The following is a 19,420-nucleotide window of genomic DNA, read 5'->3' as shown; positions in this document are numbered from 1 at the left end:
TAAGAGAGGAATGAAAATTGTAATGCTTTGTATATTAGAGGTGGAAGGATTCCCCTTCTTTGCAAGCAGATTGCATAATACTCTCCTTATACCTCATCAATAAATGTTTCAACATCTATTGCTTAAATTTTGTGGCTGGAATATATCAATACGCTGCTGTTTTAAAACTGAAGCCACTGGAAACTGAAAAAATCAACACCACTATGGAAGCCCCCTTTTATTTTTTATAGTTAAAATTTTTCCCACACTCATATTAACCAGTGAACATCAAACTACCCAGACAGAACAGATTTGAGCAGTACAACAATTCATTTGCTATGCTGTTAAGTTCAAGTAGTTCCTTGACTGCAAGCTGTAGCTTATGCTCATTAAAACCAAATGAACAGCTCTCTCAAGATGAGTATTACTTGCCATAATTTCAAGCCAGATGCAAATATCTGCAAGCTGTTAAATATATACTTTCCCAAGTAATAAAGATGTTTTTATGCTAGACAGGCATGTGGCGTCAATCACCAATGATGGTCCAGTGAAATTTAAAAGGCATTTTAAAGTAAGCAATAGAGTGAACAGCATGAGGCAAAATTCATAATACCAAATAGAGATAAAATTAACTGTGTTAAATGTCATTGGAATTCATGCTTGAATACAAACAATATTGTCTCCACTTTAGTAGATAACTGGTGCTGTACTCAGACCCCTCTGTATTTAAGCCTCCCTCTCCTTGGGGGGAATTTTATGAGAAGAGAAAGAGGTTACTGGAAGCAGCACAAGTATTTGAAACATTTCATTGGTGATTAAGGCCTGTAATGAAATTTTGGAATTGGAATTGTTCAGCTTACTATTCATTAAAGAATTCATGTTGTGGAACAACTCAGGGAGGCAGTACATTACAGTAATTCAGAAAAATATACAGATACCTTATTTACAAATTTAGAGCTAACTTCCAAAGCCAACAGTTTTCAAACTATTAATTGCTTTGGTAGTTGCATAGACCCACAAATACATAAGCCAACCCCCCAAATACATAGCTATCAGGTTTGATATAAATATCACCAGGATTTTTTTGTAATTACACTTGGCCTTTTAGTTTCAAATCACCAAGTTTTGCAAGTGTGAGCACCGGAACCCTTCCCACTCCTCATAATAGGCATTAGGGCTCTAGCCTCAAACTGTAAAGCCAGGGTCAGCAATGATGAAAACAAGCATAACAAAAAAAAACCTTTCAGTTATAAGAAGTAGCTACTACAGGGGGCAAATAAATCCTTTACATTTGTATTTTTTAAGAGCCAGCTTTATCATATTTTCAGTCCAGCCCAGTCACCATTGGTTGGCTCAGAGAAGATGGATGGGACAGGGCAGCTGCATGTGTCAAGGAGGTAAGCAATATTACAGGGACCACAGCTCAGGACAGGAAGAGGGACAGAGTGGGAAGAACGGAGATCGGAATTATCTATGTCAAAATGCACAAACAGTATCTTGTGTAGTCTTTGGCATGACTACAAAAACCCCTCTCTCTAGGTTTTTCTAAAGATCTCCCTTACCCTTTGAAATTACAGCTGTCATTAGAACATTTGTTCTTTCACCAAGGCTGTTTTGACATCTTGAATGACCACTCAACAGCATGTCCAGCTCCTGACAGAGTCTTCATCATCATGAATTATCCTAAAATTCCCTCATCCCACCCTTGCCTATCTGGCCAGCTCCTACAATTTTAAGGATGCTGTACAGACTGGGAAAAGGTCTTAAATCTGAACACAATTTGCAAAACTTCCTCTCCCAGCACTAGTGCTAATAAATGGATACATCAGTGCTCTTTCAGCATTATGGGAGCCATATGTGTACTCTTCTCAGAAAATAATGCTTTCTGTAAAATCACTTTGAACAGAAAGTGCTTATGCTGTCACTTCTGATTACTCACAGCCTCTTCACAATGGGATTTGCCACAGCACAAAACAGACTTAGCTGTATTCGCTGACTGAGGGCCTACCTTCCCCCGATACATGAAACAGTGATGGAAATAATAGTGCTTGTATTTTTCTACTTTTTTTTTTAAATATGATCTGAGTGGGTTTTTCCAATCAGATGTTTCCATAATAATTACCAATTACCATCTGGTAAGGGCTTTTAGCTGGTTTATGCACATATTTTTAGATAACCTTTTAAAACAAGAACTTAGAGGTAGGCTCTTTAGCATCTTCTTCATAATTAATTGGTAGTTGCAGTGAAACCAAAGCATCTTTCTTTGACCTGTGGTTTTACCATTACTAACTGCAATCTGGTAGAACAAGGAGAAATGTTGCCAGCATTAGATTTAAATTAATCAGGAATCTTTACTTACTATAAAATGAGTTGTGAATTTTTAAGAAGCCTTCCTTTTCATGCTAGTAACTGTTTCTAGAAAAGCTGAGTAAAAAATGTACCAGCATATTCAAACAGTTACTTAGGCTAGGTGTATTATAACCAGTGCTTTAAATATAGCAAGTATGCAACACATTCCTACATCATTGCAATTGGTTTTACTTTTAAAGCAGGAAGCCAATGATTTTGCTATTCAGAACATTGTTTGAAAACTATTTAAGGTAAAAATGGGAAGTTACGAGATCTTTGTCTTTCTTCGGGCCAGTGCTAACTCCCTCATGCAATATACATTTGAATGCCTTTCCTATTAGCTGTATCCTAGAAGTCTTATGCAGAAAACTCATCAGTTCTTCTGAAATCAACACAATCTCTCGAGACACTATGTCAACAAGTACAACATATACCACTAATTTTCTTCACAGGATGAGGTTTGATTAATTTGAATTGCTCTTGTTTGGAAATATTTCAGGGACTGGACCATCAGTTTATGCAAATTTGAGTAGACACTATATAATAAAAGCCTAATCCTAATACACCACTGAAAGACAAAGATTTCTTTGAGCAAGTGGAGCACAGAGAAGCTACAGAGATTCCTTCCAAAATCTTACTTAATGTAAAATTGTATTTTTTAGTGGTCTTAATTTATAAATGTGCTAGACTGGAGTAAAATGCAATCATTTGCCACTACTAGCACTATCCTAAACAGCCAGCTTTCCATTCTTATTTGACAAATAAAAAACTAAAGAGAAGAAGAAACAACTCTAATTTCAGTGTTGCTAATACAGAAAGACTTCCTGGCTTCACTAGCTAGACTTCAAAGTAAAGCAAAGGAAATGTCATGAAAATACCACAATATATCACTGCCATGGCTATCAGTGAGTGAAAGTTTCGGTATTACAGTTATCACAGAATTTATCACTTCAGCACTGCAATTTGACATTCCTGATCATCAACAAATCTTAAACAAATTAACTTCTTAGGCTTTTCATTGTTGCTATGCAATGCTCTTTGCAACAACAATCAGTTTTTATGTAATGAAAAGCATTCATACGCCATTCCCTTTCCCCCTCCCACTAACAACATGTAATTTGCCATGATGGCTGGTATTTACAAAAATAGCTTTCTGGATGCAAAGAACTTTGAAATGAGCATCTACCAACACAGACAGGATATTCTTTTGCAAGCAGTTAGCCTGACTGACCTTCACTAGCCAGCTTCAAATGGAGATAACAATGTCTTCAAGTACAAAAAGAGACTCAGATATTTTATACATCATAAGCTATTTCTCACAGTTGCCCACACAAACGAAGAAGCATAATGAAACTCTGCTTACTCCATGAACCCAGATCCCTGCTGCTGTTGTACAGTTGTCAACTTCCCATATTTCAAGGGAAAAACATACTTTGATGTACAGAAAGATAAGTAAAATGTCCCCTCTCTGGCAGAATACATTACTCTGCAAAATATCAGAGGAGGGTATTTTTGAGAGCAATTTCCTTAAACCTTCAAGAAAACTCTCCCTCAGAATTTTGTATGAATAAACACATAAATCACTGGCAAAGCTCACAACTAATCTAGAGGACTTCTGCTCTGCACATCTGTGTTTCCTTTGCTTTTGGTGTCAAAATCAGGTGATTGACATTGGTCTGATGACAGTATGTCTGTGTAGATGGTCTAAGCACATGATCCTTGCTCAAATAGGTGTCTGTATCAATACATATGCATCTTTTACTTTCTTCAACCCTCCTCTGAAGTCAGCATTACAGTTGTAGTGTGTTTTGGAATGTATTCATTTTGTGATGGATTGGAATTCGTGTGGGGAAAAAAAAAAAGTTAAAATTTTAAACTTTAAGCCTCCTGCCTGAAAAAGTTAAAATTTTAAACTCTAAGCCTCCTGCCTGACATATTGTGTAAAATCAGAAAGAAAAATGTATTACAGGCTTGGATCCCACTGTGTTTCATCCTGTCGCTCCGCATCTTTTTTATTCTGTCACTACACAAAGCTGGCAATTAAGGTGGAAGATTATACGTAACATTTGGGCACTTGCAGAGAACCTAACAATGCAGAATAATAGATTTGAGTGTATTCAGAAAAGAGTTCATTCTTTTAGAAACTTTGGTAAGGATTCATATTAAATCTGTAAGCATCTCTGGCTTGAAGGAATTCTGTGATCTTTATATACCATTGACCAAGGTAAAAATAACACGCACAAGAACTGTAAATACAACCTGTGTGAATTTAACCAAACAAAATGATGATGCAAAATAGTGTCCTCATCTAGGACAGAAGAGCTGTTAATGACAATCAGCACACGTTTACAGAAAGTGCTCCAAGTAATTTTCTTTCAAAAATTGTTAATGGATGCTATTGCCTACAGTTCACAGAAAGAGTTCCAGGACAATATCCATTAGGCATGGAAGAATAAGAAAACCTTCCATAATTATGAAAAAAACCCAATAAACAAAACCAACCAAACAAAAAACCAAACCAAAACCAAAAACCACAAGAAAAACAACAACAAACCAATCCAAAACCAAACTATGATTAAAATTAAAAAAGGCTTACTTAAAAAATTAAAATTAAATACAATAACTGTAATTCTGAAAAATAATATTCCACTTTTTCCCAGACACTTTCACAACTTTTACTGAAAAGGAAAGCGCTCACCACGTGAAACAAGTGTTTTTCATCAACTGTGAATCCAAATGGCCGCAGTTCTTTTGAAGTTACACAGTATTCATAAGATAGACAAGATATCTATCTTGAGTTGTTGCCTATACAATTCTCAGAAGAATTCTGTTCTTTCTAAGTGTCTCTAGGTCAAAATTCTTAGCAGACCTCAAACTGATTTCAAGCCTCTGATGCCAAAACCGCTCCAAAAGAAATAAGAACTTAAGAAACAAATTCACTATCCAAGTGCCTGTGTTTAAGGCCGAGACAATTATACTGGTTTTATTATAGATGCACTTACTGCTAGTACAAAATTTAAAAACTAAGTTCTGATTTGAGATTGATATTGAACAGATTACTTCCCCCTAATATCTAATATTCTGGACACCTGATCACATGCAACTCCTTGCTTCAAATCTATTCCTAGCTATTTGGAAGCCTTAGATTAACACTTATTTGATACTGGACCAAATAGTCATCTTTCAGGCATGGTTCTCTTACACACAAATATTTGCTAGTTGCTGACATCATATGTGACTGCTGGCACAGAGTGCTGACTGGTTTTTCTCTGATGTGAGATTAAATATTGAACAAATCTGGAAAAACTGAAAACAAAACTCAACTGTAAAGATGATGGTCTTATACCACTTCTTCATTCTTGCATAGCCTCACTGCAGGTCCCTCTGATATTTAACACTTTTGTCCTCACAAATAAACAGTGTCTTAGACTAGGGGAAATGAACTGAAGAATCTTTGTTAAATATCCATTGTGTTCTTAAATGACAAATGTTTCCACAGAACTTAAGGCTAAATATCTGCTCCACATTTGTATTTCAATCATTACAAATCAAATTAGTTCAGAACTACACGTAAGTGCATTTCCAGCATGAATCTTTATAGGAAAACCAAGCACTAGCTTTGTTTCAAAGACTGCTAGTTACACAACTGACTGAGCAAATCCCAAAGGACTGCAAAATAGTCTTGTGAAGCAACACAGTTACATTGACAGAATGCAGTTGAATGTACAAAATTGCATAAATCCAAGCAAGTCCCTATAGTTCTTGAAACAGATTGCAAACATTCCTTACAAACTGTCAGAAATTCTTAGTATTTTATTTTTACTTAACCTGTGAGGCCTACCACAAAGCACCTTTTTACATAGCTTTCACAGTGACATTGTCACAAGCATGGCAGACACCACCACTGTAAGCACGATGCTTTTTCCTCCCTTTTACATTCAAAGAACATTCTCCTCCAGCTACAGGCTCTGTCCTACCAGCACAGGAACAATTCCTTTAACTTGCAATAAATACATGGGCAAGAAGCTCTGCAATGCATGCAATTTCCTGAGGGGAATAAGCTCTCAGTTCTGACCCTCTCTACCATTCGAGTCACTGACCACAGTGCTACTTTCCCTTTATTTAGTGTGATCTTGGACAAAGAAAATATCCCAACAGATATGAACACGAAACAAGGAGCACCATTTTTACAGCCTCCCAGATGGTTGATACTGGGAAGAGTCAAACAGCATCAGTGGTAAAAGCAGCAAGTTTGACATGTGTACATGCTGGCCACCCCACAGCCCACACTGTTGTACAAGTGGTAGTAAGGCTTTCATCCTCCAGTTTGAAGCATTAAATTACGCTTTGCCTGGCTGGTCTCCCAAGCCTACAATGTCAGGCACCACATCCCAAGAATACTTTGGAGGTAATTTTGAAGCAACATTCTACTCTCCACTCTTACACAAGCCATTCAGACTGTCTTGTTCAAGACTACAGACTACTTAACATTTAAAAGCTTGAGCCAGGCCTCAGTAAGTTCATAGTATTTTCATAAACCCCAGAAAATTATCAATCAAGAAATAAAAATCAAGGGGGGGAGCTACCTTCCTGTACAGTAACTCAGACCAACTGTTTTCAGTAATTTCTCCAGGTGCATGGAAATCTAACTGTCCTTAGAACAAAACTGAAATTTTCAGAGAGAGGCCCAGGAGCTGAGATATTGGCTGAGATAGCAACCACAAGGCTGCAGCCGTCCTGATTACACCAGTTCTCACCTAGAGGCAAGTCCTTCAAGATGGGAGATAAGAGAAGCCTCAGTGCCCCAATTCTGTTGCCTTCAGGTAGCTAGAACTACGAATTGAACATTTTCACACAGGCTGGCAAAGCTTTCACTTCTGCAGACCAAACCAAAATGAAACAAACCCCAGCAACTATCAAATGTGTAGCTGTAGTCCTTGTTACTTATATTTTGTGCAACAGGAATATTGTAAAGTTAAATGCATTGCATTATGATTTTAAAAGATTTCATGGATATTCTTGTATCAGGGAATGAAAAATAATGGCTTTCTATTTAGAGTGTATTTTAAGATATATTTTTCTTCTTATTGTTCCCTATAGTATCTTTCAATAAAATCTGTTGCATTTGCATAAGAATATATTCATTTATCTTCTATGCTCTCAAAGATGCTGCAGGAAGCAAACGATGAAGTCCTCTTAGTATATCAATGAGCAGGAAAAAAGCTGTTCCTAAATTGTCCAAAGTAGAATATGATCACAAAACTCTGCAGATCATATACATTCATAAAGTGCAACAGAACAACCCCCCAAAAGAAATAAATTTCCTTAGTTCGTGAGTTACTGATCCATTCATTTTCTGAAACCACATCCAGTGAATACTGGTGACTGGAGTGGGCTATCTGCTTTTACATATACTGTGTGCATCTACAAAATTTGTAATTCAGGATTTAGGCCCCTAGCATTCAGTAAAACAAGTAACAAATAGTTACCAATTACAGAACCCTGTCTTGTTGAGCATTGATCAGTTCATAGTGTATTGGACCCTACATAGTTTGATATGGCAGAAGCTCTTTGGAATGGCATTAATATGCCATATAAGATACTCTTAATTTTATAGAATGCAATTACATTCTGCAAAACAGATGCCTGCATGAGCCACACAATTCTCACCCAGCTGCCCTTCCTGTAGCTTATCTTCTGGTCTAATTAAAACTATCAAAAGTCTTCACTCACAGATGTCTGTACCTTTGTTCAGTTCTGTCTCATACAATTATGTAGCATTTCTTTGCACTTCTTTTGAAGAAGTATCAGCAGTTGCAATGTCAATTTCTTCCATCATACAGATTTCCACTTTGTGTAAGTATCTGCATTAAAGCTTATTTAGTATCAGTTGAGATGGCAGTGACTTGTCAGCATCAGGTAGGCTCCTTGTGTCACTCTTGACACCAAACTGCCAGGATTCTCCCGATAAAAAGAAACAAATTCTATAGAGTCATGTTATGAAGTATACTTTTAAATGACTCCACGTATGTATATACCTCATTTGTTAAATTAAAACAAAATCTAAAAATAAATTAAAAGGAACGTCAAATATGCTCTTTTTTTACAAGAGCTTAAATCAAAGCTGGCAGCCAAAACACCTAGTTAGTAGGTGTGCTGCAACGTGCCCTGTTGGTTAGTTACATCCAAGTGTTCTCCCTCCTTTTAGTCTTAGTCAAATATGTTCACTTCTCTTGAAATAAAGAGATCATCAAGACTGATCATTTCAAAAATTCAAAAACTCATTATCAATTCAAATGTCAATCCAAACTGCCTGGTTCTCAGGAATGACCATGAAAAGACAGAGTATTCACAGATGAGTTTTTTAAATCAGCAAAATTTATCTAATTAAAAATTAGATATAACAATTCTTCTAACACCTTTCTATGAGACTTTAAATTTGTATACTCATAAGAGCTAATTACCTACAATTCATTCATGTATTCGAAGAAGAGTAATTCTTTTGCATGGCCAAAGAAAGATACTACTTGTTTTTGCCCCTTGAAGCCAGTGGCAATTGAATACAGGAAGCAATTTCTGGCAGATGGAAGACCTTATGGAAACCCAGTATTAGAGCATTAAGTACAGTTTTCATCTATGTCAGAACAAAATTTTCAGCTAATAAGAGTTTTAATTTCTGAATAAAGTGAGGACAATGGACAAAGATTACTAGTATCCCAAAGATGCCAATGCAAAGGGCACCTTGCCTGTACCATATTCCAATATCTTGAAGCAGTTCCTACTGTCCTACTACAAATGCTACTTAGTCAACTCTCTAATGATGGTCACTCCTAATAAAGCACAGATGCATCCATGGACTATTCAGAAATACAGCTCTGATGGCAATGGAAAGAACAATTTAGATTGTAAAACAAGGATGAAAAAGGATATCATAAAGTTACAAAGCAATTGGAACTTACTATATATTTTATCTGAAAGATGGCATTTTGACTGCCCCAGTCCCCCTTGACACAACATAGATATGGCTTCTCTGCTGAGCTGAAAGAAATGGTGCAGAGGAAGGGTGCTATCAAGTGATTTATCAAGCCCATTTGCTTTGACAGACAAGCCGCTTTGGGAGGAGATCTCCATTCCAAATACAGCCACAATAAAGTCCGGCTAAATTTTGAGAATATGCAGGAATATCATACAAGGTGACATGCTTGCAAGCTATAAGCACTTTTTTTGATCAATTCCCACTTTAACTTACAAACAACTTGTAAAATTACACTTTACCAAGTAACTTCTGTGACTGACAATAGGTAGAGTTGTAATGTTTGCAAAAATGTGAGGAATTTAGTAGAAAATAAAGAAAAATTCATTCATGCAAAGTTGGAAATGCTAAAATTTGTCAAAACACAGGTAACTCTACCCTCTACCATGGATATTTTTTGTGTTTTCCTTGGTGCTACCATGCTGACTTTTTTTGCAGTACTTCACATCATCAAGGTAATCCTTATATATCCTCAAAACACCAAGTACTATCTGCAGTTTACAGGTACAGAAACAAAAAACGAGTAGCTAAGTAACTACAAGTCATGTATTTATAAACTGGATTGCCTGGCTCAGAGCAGCAATCTTGATTCAAAAACTCTCCAAGTAAAGATTTCCTCCTGCACTTCTCACAATCAGTTCATGACTTCAACAAGTTGATCACTGAGAAGAAAAGCAATGTAACATGTCTAAAGACCAGACTTGTAATGCTGCATCTCATACTGTAACTCACATAGATTTTAGAACAGAAATTCAGGCCTCCATTCTAAAAGTAGTTCATGTAATAACACGCTGTGGTGACATTATTACACATATATGAGCTAAGATCTCACCATGAATACACAGGAAATAAATGTTTCCTAAAGGTATTTCAAATCATATGATAGTATTGAGAAGATAATTCTGCATTGACTACAAAGAATTCACTGCTCTTTTGTAGATTTCTACAGGATTTAAAATGGCAGCTGTCTCCTAGGAGAGACTGCAAGCCCTTTCAAAATCATGAAGGTGACTTTCTAAGCTGACTTAATTTCTTGGTTCACCCCAACGACTTTCATCTACTTAAAAACCCTGGATGAGTTTGGCCCATTGCGCATCAAAGGACACTAAATTGGGATACTAGTTTCTTACTACACTTGGAGAGCAACTTTAAGTTTAATTGAAAGATCATAAATATTTTTAAAAGAAGAACATTTTCTTTACTCAGTTGTTCTTCCAAGAATGTATAAAGTAATATTTTTGATCCAGAAAAATTGATTTCTTATACATTATCTCATCTAACCCAACTGAAACTTTCATGTGCACTGTGCTTGTACATCTGCCTTTCAGTATTCTTCTGAAAGTGACTGTTGCAAAAATTACACGTTTTTCAAGCAGTTTCCTACCATGGTAACTTTTCCTTTTTTTAAATTTTATTTTAAATTTTATTTCAAAATATACTGAGGCCAAATCTCAACTTTTCATTGCTTTGCTCTCCTGAGGAAAGAAAGTAAGATTCTATTATGTCACCTTCATCTGCTTTGATGAATGAGGAGAAAATAGGGAGACGGAAGGATTTGTACTAAAAGTTCATGCAAAATTTGAGACTTGAATATAGCACAAGTAGCACTTCAACACTTCAGACTCCTTCAGAGCTGAGACCCCTGGAGAGTTGAGTTTAAATCACTAAACTTATTTCAGGAAAGGGGAGAACACTCTGGAGAAAAGTCTGTCGACTCCAGCAAAATTAATAAACTGGTTGCTCCTGATGTGAACTACATTTCTTGACAGGAGTTTGACAATTTTCTAATTCCCTCTTACTGCACTTGTTGCTCCTTTTTAACAGTTATTTAATACTACAACACCATAGAAGTACTGAAATTTGTCAAGTTTCATTCAGTTTCAGTGCCTTCTATAAGTGATAAAGGAAAACTATGACTTCCCTTAATGTCTGTCAAAAAGGGCAACCCACTCTTTACTCATTTAAAATGTTCACATACATACACACACACAAACAAATAACATTTACTCTCCATTAGGTAATTTGGCTTTAAAGACAACAGAATTAATAAATTGAAACATATCTCAAATAAAGAGAAGGGCTGGTTGTCTTGTCTTGTATGTGCTACACATCTAAATAGAATTAGTGAAATTTATTTTTCCTCTAACTGCATTCATCTAGCACAAATACAGCCCAAATTTGGATGGACACCCACTTTTTAGAGTTCTCTTCTCTTTAAAGGCCATTGCTGTTTTTGGTCCCATCTGTTTAGAGTGCCAGCTGTTCGGCAGTGCTCATGGCACCGCTTATGATAACTACAGATGTACAGTACAGTCAAAGTCTCAGCAGATACCAGTACTCCAGGACTAGTAGAAAAGCTTAGTTCCTTTATGGAGATAATTATGTTCCAGGATTCAAATACAGCTCATAATACATTTATATGTTTTAAGAGAGAAAAAAAGGTGTTAATATCCCCTTGATCCAAAGCATATTTTAAAATGTATATAAATAAAAGTGCATATGAGATGCCTGAATTGCACTAAATAAAGGCATAAACCAAACTATAACAGAGTACATTTGCTTTTTATAACATGTACTAAAAAGTGGTATTTACCATCTCAGAAAGATACATCAAAAATAATATGCTGAATCAATGTCCCAGAAGTTTCATAATTACTTTGCAGAATGAAGGCCCCTTTTATTATTGTAAGATAATTACAGAGCACAGATATCACCCCAATGCACTTTTCACTTACATTAGGGCTCTGGCATGTTTGTAATTGTATGGCAATGTTAATATATTTCCCACAATTTTGTATCTATGAGCACCTTTCCATTAGATATGAAAGATGTTCCATTAGGAGATCAAGAGTTTCTCTTAAAGGCTCTACTCAAATGCAGGAAAATATCTGCTGTAGATAGAGGGAAGAAAACACCATGTTAAGAATTGTCCTACGAGACTGTGTAGACATATGTACTGTGAACAAACCCCATCATCACCCCACAGCTATAATCACCTGAAAAGTACAGTTTGGACTCTGCACTTGTTACTCCAATCTTCTGTCAGCTCTGTTAATAGGCAAATGTGTGTTGCTGTTTACAGTGTCTGACAGTAAATGTGTGCTGCACTCACTATTCCAAAGCTACCTACTGCAACGCATGCAGTTGTCCAGCACCCACAGGTTTCTGGAATGTGATTTGCAAAGCAGCCCACTGCCTATCAAGTTCCAAATCATCTTGGCTGTGTTAATCTTATCCACTTCTTCTTTCAGATCTGAATGGTTTATTGCTTATTATACATTAAATTTGAATGCAGCAGAGTACTTCAAACAAGTATTTATCACTTTCAATATGTACGTCAACTTGGCACAGAAAAAATGAAAGTTAATTTTAGATACAACCTCCAAGCAAAAATCCAGCTACCACACGTTTCAGACTTTAGCCTCTTTTTTTCCCCTATGTGTGCTGAGCTCATGGAAGCTATCTGTGTCATGTAACTCTCTTCTTATACATAAGCCTGTGGGAAGAGACCTGTTTCCATGACTTCAGTGAGCTGATATGATTGACACAACATGGGTGAACCTGCCAGACTGAAGTTAGGTGGTTAAGCTTTCAACAGCATGCACTAAGACTTAAGGGACCTGTGCTCACATTCTGGTTTTGTCATCAATTCCTCCAATGACTGCAAAATTCACTTAATTTCTATGAAATGCAGTCTCCTGCCAACAAAATAGATAAATTCAGGCTGTTTCTTCCTCTCTTGCTAGTCACTCCATGTGAAAATGGGTCCTGATTCTCAATATAGATTTAGATCAACCCTATTCATTGGTGTTTTTATTTATTTAAAATATTCATCACAATGAAAATATTTATTTCTGGAACATGGAGAAATTTGATTAAAATAAATTACTTCAAAGTCTATTCTGTACTTTATAGCACCGTCCACCACACCAATCAGACACTGTAAGTACCTTTAACCACATTTAGTGAGAAAAAATATTTAACTTTCTGCTACAGAACAAGCTTTTATGAATGCTTGAAAGCAATATGAAGCTGTGTAGCAGTTTAAAAAAAAAAAAAAAGGCATGAAAATATCCAAATAATCCCCCATTAGTTATTCTCAGGGCTCCAGGGAAATTAAACAGGGTGGGGAAAAAGGCATAACCTGACTCCTTTACATATACAGCTCAAATTTACAACATTAGCTATTGAAGCTCAAGGGAAGAAAATTGAGCACTGGTCTGTAAATTCATTCTAGTGACATCACTGCCAGGATTATTTTGGAGGGATGGCTTGTGTAGAGGGTTGGGAGAAGAAGGCAAGGGACTGAGAAAGAGAGATTTGATTATGTTTGAGTTATTTTGATTTGAGGATGCTCTTAACTGACAAAATAGAAAGCATCTCATCTGAGAAGGGATTTCACTCAGCTGCTTTAAAAATCCTCCATACATACTGAAAGTCAGCACATTCCCTGGAGGATCAATTGGCTTGACAAACTATAGACCTCCTCTACAACATCCTAAAAAAAAATAATAAAAAAGAAGTATTTCCAGATAAAAACTTTCTCCAGGCAAAAGCATGACATGCAAGGGTTTGTCCTGGGGCAATTAAAAAAGAATTCTTATAAGTAAATTTAGTGCTCACAGAAGTTGCTGCATTGACAACACTTGATACCAAAGGGTTCTCTTTAATCCAACAAACTGCAGCATGGCAAATGTCTCTTCTGCTACCGTTCTTTATCTCACAGTAGGATGAATTAGATCTAATGGGAGAGTGTAGGGAGGGAGAGGGAGCTTAGCTCTTCAGGCTCATTCATGAAGGAAACTTATTTTTAACTCACAAGCTGTCTCACTTTAAAGAAAATTCCCATCCAAATACCTGAAATGCTTAAATGACTTCCTGCATTTTCAGCAGTGAAGTATTGCTCTCTGCTGAAAGGGCCAAGATCCCGGCCAACTACAGAGTCAACAATAGCTCAGAGTGGAGCTATTTGGTACACAGGTGAAAAGCCAGAAAGCAAAATACATTTGCTTCAGGAGATTTCTCCGACTCCCTGCACTAATACACTGAATTTATCTAAGATATTATCTAACAGCAGTTAATATCAACAAAGCTGATCCTCTTGAATACTGATCCAGAATAGTATTTGTAGACTTTTTGTATAAGGTTGTAATTTTTGCACTGAATTTATCACTATATTTGCACACCACACATCTATACAATTATCCCCAGGCAGCAGTAACACCCACAGAATTATTCCTAAGAAGACAAAAATCTACAAATAATGTAATTTAAGAAAAAGCTTTCACTTTTCAAAATCAGAAACTGTACCTGATCATTCTTACAGGTGGACTTGTGATCCTTTAAAGAATATAGAAGATTAATCAACTAAATCACAAAAGGCAGATTGGCTGAATTGTGATTCCTAGGCAGAGGTGAAGGGAAGGATTGCCAGATCACACAGCCAGATCCTTACAGCAGGATCCCCTATCAGCTCTCAGTTGGGCCACTAGCTGAGGAAGCTGAGCCCTGCTGATTCCCAGACTGAATCTGAACTTCACTGCATAAGGAAATCAGTCATGCTCATCCACATCAACTTACCGACAGCTGCTACAGCACTGCCTTCACACATAAAGGAATTCTAACATACTTTAACTTTAGGCATCTAATTAAGGCACCTAGAGTTCCTAAACCCTGACATTCAGGGAATATGGTTCCATGCAGGCAGAAAGTGTGGATGCTTCCACAAGTAAATGATAATAGTTGAATATTCCCTTTCCATTATATATTTGTTTCTGAAAAAAACTAAGTTGCCACTACTGTGCATGCTTACTGCAACCAGTCCAGCATTCTTCTCTCTTTTAAACTTGTCTGCTATGAGATATGGCACCAACTAAGAAATAGGTGGGTGGGTTTTTTACACTGCTTTCAAAGAGGACTTCACAGCTGAGGTATTCCAATGTTCTGTGGAGCCATCACACAATCCACATACAAACAAAACTGATTAACTTCAATATGACCAGTATGAGAAATAAGACTGTGCATTGATCTGCTGGGCAGGAACTAGGGTGTATGCCTGAAGCCAGAGAATACAGTTTATTGTGCTCACTTTTGAGATACTACAGCCTGCCTCTAACAAACATTTCTCAGTAAATGTCTCTACTAGTTAACACATGTAATAAACTAAACAAAAAATGTAGGATAAGCTTCATTAAAAAGAACTGATTTACCCTCATTAAGAGTTATATCAAGGTTATTGTATGCATTAAAGGATGATGGGATTTTTCCAAGAAGCTGTGCTCTAAAGTCTAAAACTTTAGAGTTTGTTACCTGAGAAACTACTTTTTTCAGAGATGTTACTACAGCCCTATCAGCACTACACAGAAGACTGGACAAAGTTAGTTTAGCATTCTCTTGCAATCCAAATATTCATGCTAACCCAAGCATTCTCAGGAAGATGTGCACCCGGTGTCCCATCTATCCTTAAACAGCTAACACATTTTTGTTTTCTAATTTCTCCAAACTGTGTACATTGAAGAATGAGAAACCCAGAAAAACTACTGCCTAAGGGAGTTCACATAAAAATAACACATTACTTTGTAACATCAGCAGTACAGCATAAACAAGAGTAGTACTTGAATCAAAAGATAAGAAAAAGGACACAAAAGAGACAACTGAAGGAAGAAAAAAAGTAATTTGGGGGAAATTTTGAAAGTAAGAATCCACTAACAACTAATTAAAAACACTCAAGAAATTCTCCAAGCAGCTCCTTTGTGGTGCCCACTTTCATTTGTGTGCACAGAAAGTGTATGTGTGAATAGCTGGAGATATATTTTCCCATACTGATGGGCAGTTATATCAATACATCTAAGGCAAGGATTTGGAAGGCATCCTTGAGACAAGCATTCTATCTCTGTTCCCCATCTGCATTACAGGGATAATATTGCCTCACAAGGATTCAAGGTGAGGATAATTAGGATTAAGTTTGAAAGGTGTTAACACATCCCAAAAAGCTCATATAAATATATTCTGATACCTTCCTAACTAAAATCATCACAGCACAACATTCAGTTATCTAACGGATACTCAAGGATACTACTGGCCAGTTGGTTTAAATTAGCAATTGCTATCCACTGGTTTGGGTTTTCTTCATTTACCACTGAGTTCAGAAAAAACCCCTTCCAAAACCATCAAGATCTAAATTTACCTTTTCCTAACCCGAATTGCCATGCTCAGCAGGGGTCAGACAAGGAATTTGTCAGTATGCGGAAAGAGCCTCTTTTGGATGTACTGAAAATGAACAGTATTCATTACTAAAAATCATACATGATTTGTATAAATATTTACTGAGCTGAAAGAACATGTTGGCCAATGTTTTCTACAAATCAGTGGAGGGGAGTCTCTAATTAATGAAATCAAAGCTGTAGGGTTTTACTAAGCACTTAAGACCAGTTCTGGAAGCTAAATGCAAATGCCATAGTTCAAACATTAGAGTCTATTAAGTCCTAGTGCACTCCTGCTCTCGGCTGACTGCTTGAAAACTGTGAAGAGGACTAAGGTGGATGGGATCACTGCCAACTTGAAGTTGTTAAATGACTGCACTACAAAAAAAGCTCCATAACTCACTGTTCTTGAATGTTTTTCCTACAAAATTCTCAGCTACTAGAAAGATTAAATAGGGAGAGGGAAAGCCTACTCTTTTTTTTTTCCTTTTCTTTTTTTTTTCCCCTCTAGAGGTTAAAGTGCATTTACTGCACTGACAACATCAGGATCATAACCACTTGACCCACAGAATACAAATGATAACTAGGAAAAAAGGTAGTAACTAATGACCAAATCTATATGCATTCCATTAATTACAAACAGCTGCCATAACCATCTCAATTTAAAGAGTTGCTGGATAGGGAATTGTAGCACTGTAAAAAGCTTTTTCCTTCTGCTGCTCCACAGAACTGGAACATACCAAGGCTTTAAAAGTTTAAACATGGCTTTCATGTTCTTTGATGCACAAAATAAAATCTCTGAAAAATCAGCTTGTCAAAAGGTTCAGCTAGCAGCCTCCTACCTTTCTGTCTGGAGTGCTTCTGTACACTGCACAGAAATCATTCTGCTTATCAAGGTGTTCAATAATTTTTACAAATTGTTTAAACAAATCTTGAGGTTGTTAAATATAACAACCTCATCCAGGAGGATACTCTTCCTCATTATATCCAGAGTACAAGCCAATCTTCTTGCTAAAATGTGACATCATCTGTTAAACTGGGCAGAGCTCAAGATTTGTCCAATGCTTTTCTTACCCTAATTAAGGCCTGGAATATTTGAAAGCCCTGAGAACAGACCACTTCTCATATCCAGGCTGTAGCCAGAGCAAATTTAGAGAAGGTAAGCAACTCTACAGTTACAAGGTTTTATAAAAAGAATAGAAAAACGTAGTGTGTGCCAAAACTTTCTCCAAATGGCAGTCCACTGCTGTCTGCTCATTTTTGAGATGAACAGACCCTAACACTACTGCCTCCTCTATTAAGAAAAGTCACTTTATTTGCCACACCATATTTGAACATGTGGGTGTTTTTATTGCTTCTCCTTGCCAGTAAAGAATGACTAATAACTGTAAATTTGTAATTTCCCAGCTTTTGGGGTTTCTGTTTTAAGCAGCGTTCCTTATCTTTTGTGAGTTTCGATTTGGGGAAAATTGTCTTTCATACAATATTTTGTTCCCATTTCGTGTCAAGCTAACACAGTCCGGGTCATAACTAGAATGTAAGTGACAAGTACACTGACAAACACACTGACTGAGGTTTTTTGGGGTTTTGTTCTTTTTTTTTGGATAGGGCTGCAAACAGACCAGGTATCACAAACATCTGGCTGTACTGGTGAAGCAAAGCATGCTGGAATTGAACTCTTGCAAACTCTGAGACTGAACCATGAAGAGAGGTACCAAGAACAGGAAATACCACTTCCCCCACAAAAAAGGCTTTTCTTTCCAAAAGCACACATTCTGCAGTGGCCCTGCCAAAAGGAACACTTGGTATTCATTTTCAGTTCCTTGTAGATGCACAAGCAGCTGACCTAGACCTTTGAATATCTTGATCCTTGTTTCCAGCAGCTCACAAGAAAACTCTGGGCCTAGCCTACCCTGTCTTCATGCCTTCTGCATGGATTACTGAAAGTAAGATACAGGTAAAGACCAGTTTTCCTGTGAAATGCTGATCTTCCTTTTCCACTGCATCATAGAAGATGAACAACTATGTACATGTTCCTTCCCAACACTCCAGCCTCATAAAGCTCCATCACACCATGTTTAGTTAACAACAAACTAGAAAGCATGGAAAACATTTGAGTAAAAAATTACAAGTTCACATTTTAAGGAATATAAGCCAGTCACCATCACATTTTCACAACTCTTTCAATTCAAGAAAATAGGTGTTTAATGTTTCATTTGAAAAAAACAACCCAACCAGAAAGGAACAGAGAAAACTCCATGAACCAAACCCAACCCAAAATTACAAACCCAGAAAACTAAAGCAAACCCCCCCAAACTGAAAAAAATGTTTAATTAATGTTCTTTACAACTACCTTCTCAAAGAACAGCAAAAGGCCAATTTCTTACTGAATCGGCGTCTGGCAAGAGACCAGGTGACACCCAGGATATTAGGCCTTAGGACACAGTGCAGAAAGGCAGGACCAGCTTCTAGAACCACCTCAGCAGGTAGTTCAGTGGGTCCTCGTACACCTATACTTGCAAGTTAGCCCCCCTTGCCCACACTACCAAACATTCGTGTTCATGTATTGATGAAGTTGTCTTGCTTGCCAAACCCAAAAATTCAGCCCCAGAGGATGATTGGCTGGATGTTGTCCCTTACCCCTTTTCCAAGCATCATGGATGTGGCAAACTTAAACCCATGGTCAGCCTTGCCTAATAAAGACACTATATGCATAGACCAGACCTGACCTAACGTGTAGCTGTATTTTAGACCAAGAAAGTCTCTGTTCACAATTTTATGAGAAAATAAAACCTAGGGTTCTGGTTAACAGTGAATAAAAAGAAAAAAATCCTTAGACTTATAGGAATATCCACTG

The 19,420-nt window shown here is 37.0% G+C and overlaps 1 protein-coding gene across 1 annotated transcript in view; it reads right to left on the bottom strand.

Moving 5' to 3' along the window:
- The window catches only part of RORA (RAR related orphan receptor A), a 359,905-nt gene that overhangs the window by 106,699 nt on the left and 233,786 nt on the right, over positions 1-19,420 (bottom strand). The window lies entirely within an intron of this gene.

The sequence above is a fragment of the Indicator indicator genome, chromosome 16 (assembly GCF_027791375.1).
Source record: "Indicator indicator isolate 239-I01 chromosome 16, UM_Iind_1.1, whole genome shotgun sequence".
Taxonomy (NCBI): Eukaryota; Metazoa; Chordata; class Aves; order Piciformes; family Indicatoridae; genus Indicator; species Indicator indicator.
This window is presented reverse-complemented; position numbering and strand designations above follow the sequence as displayed.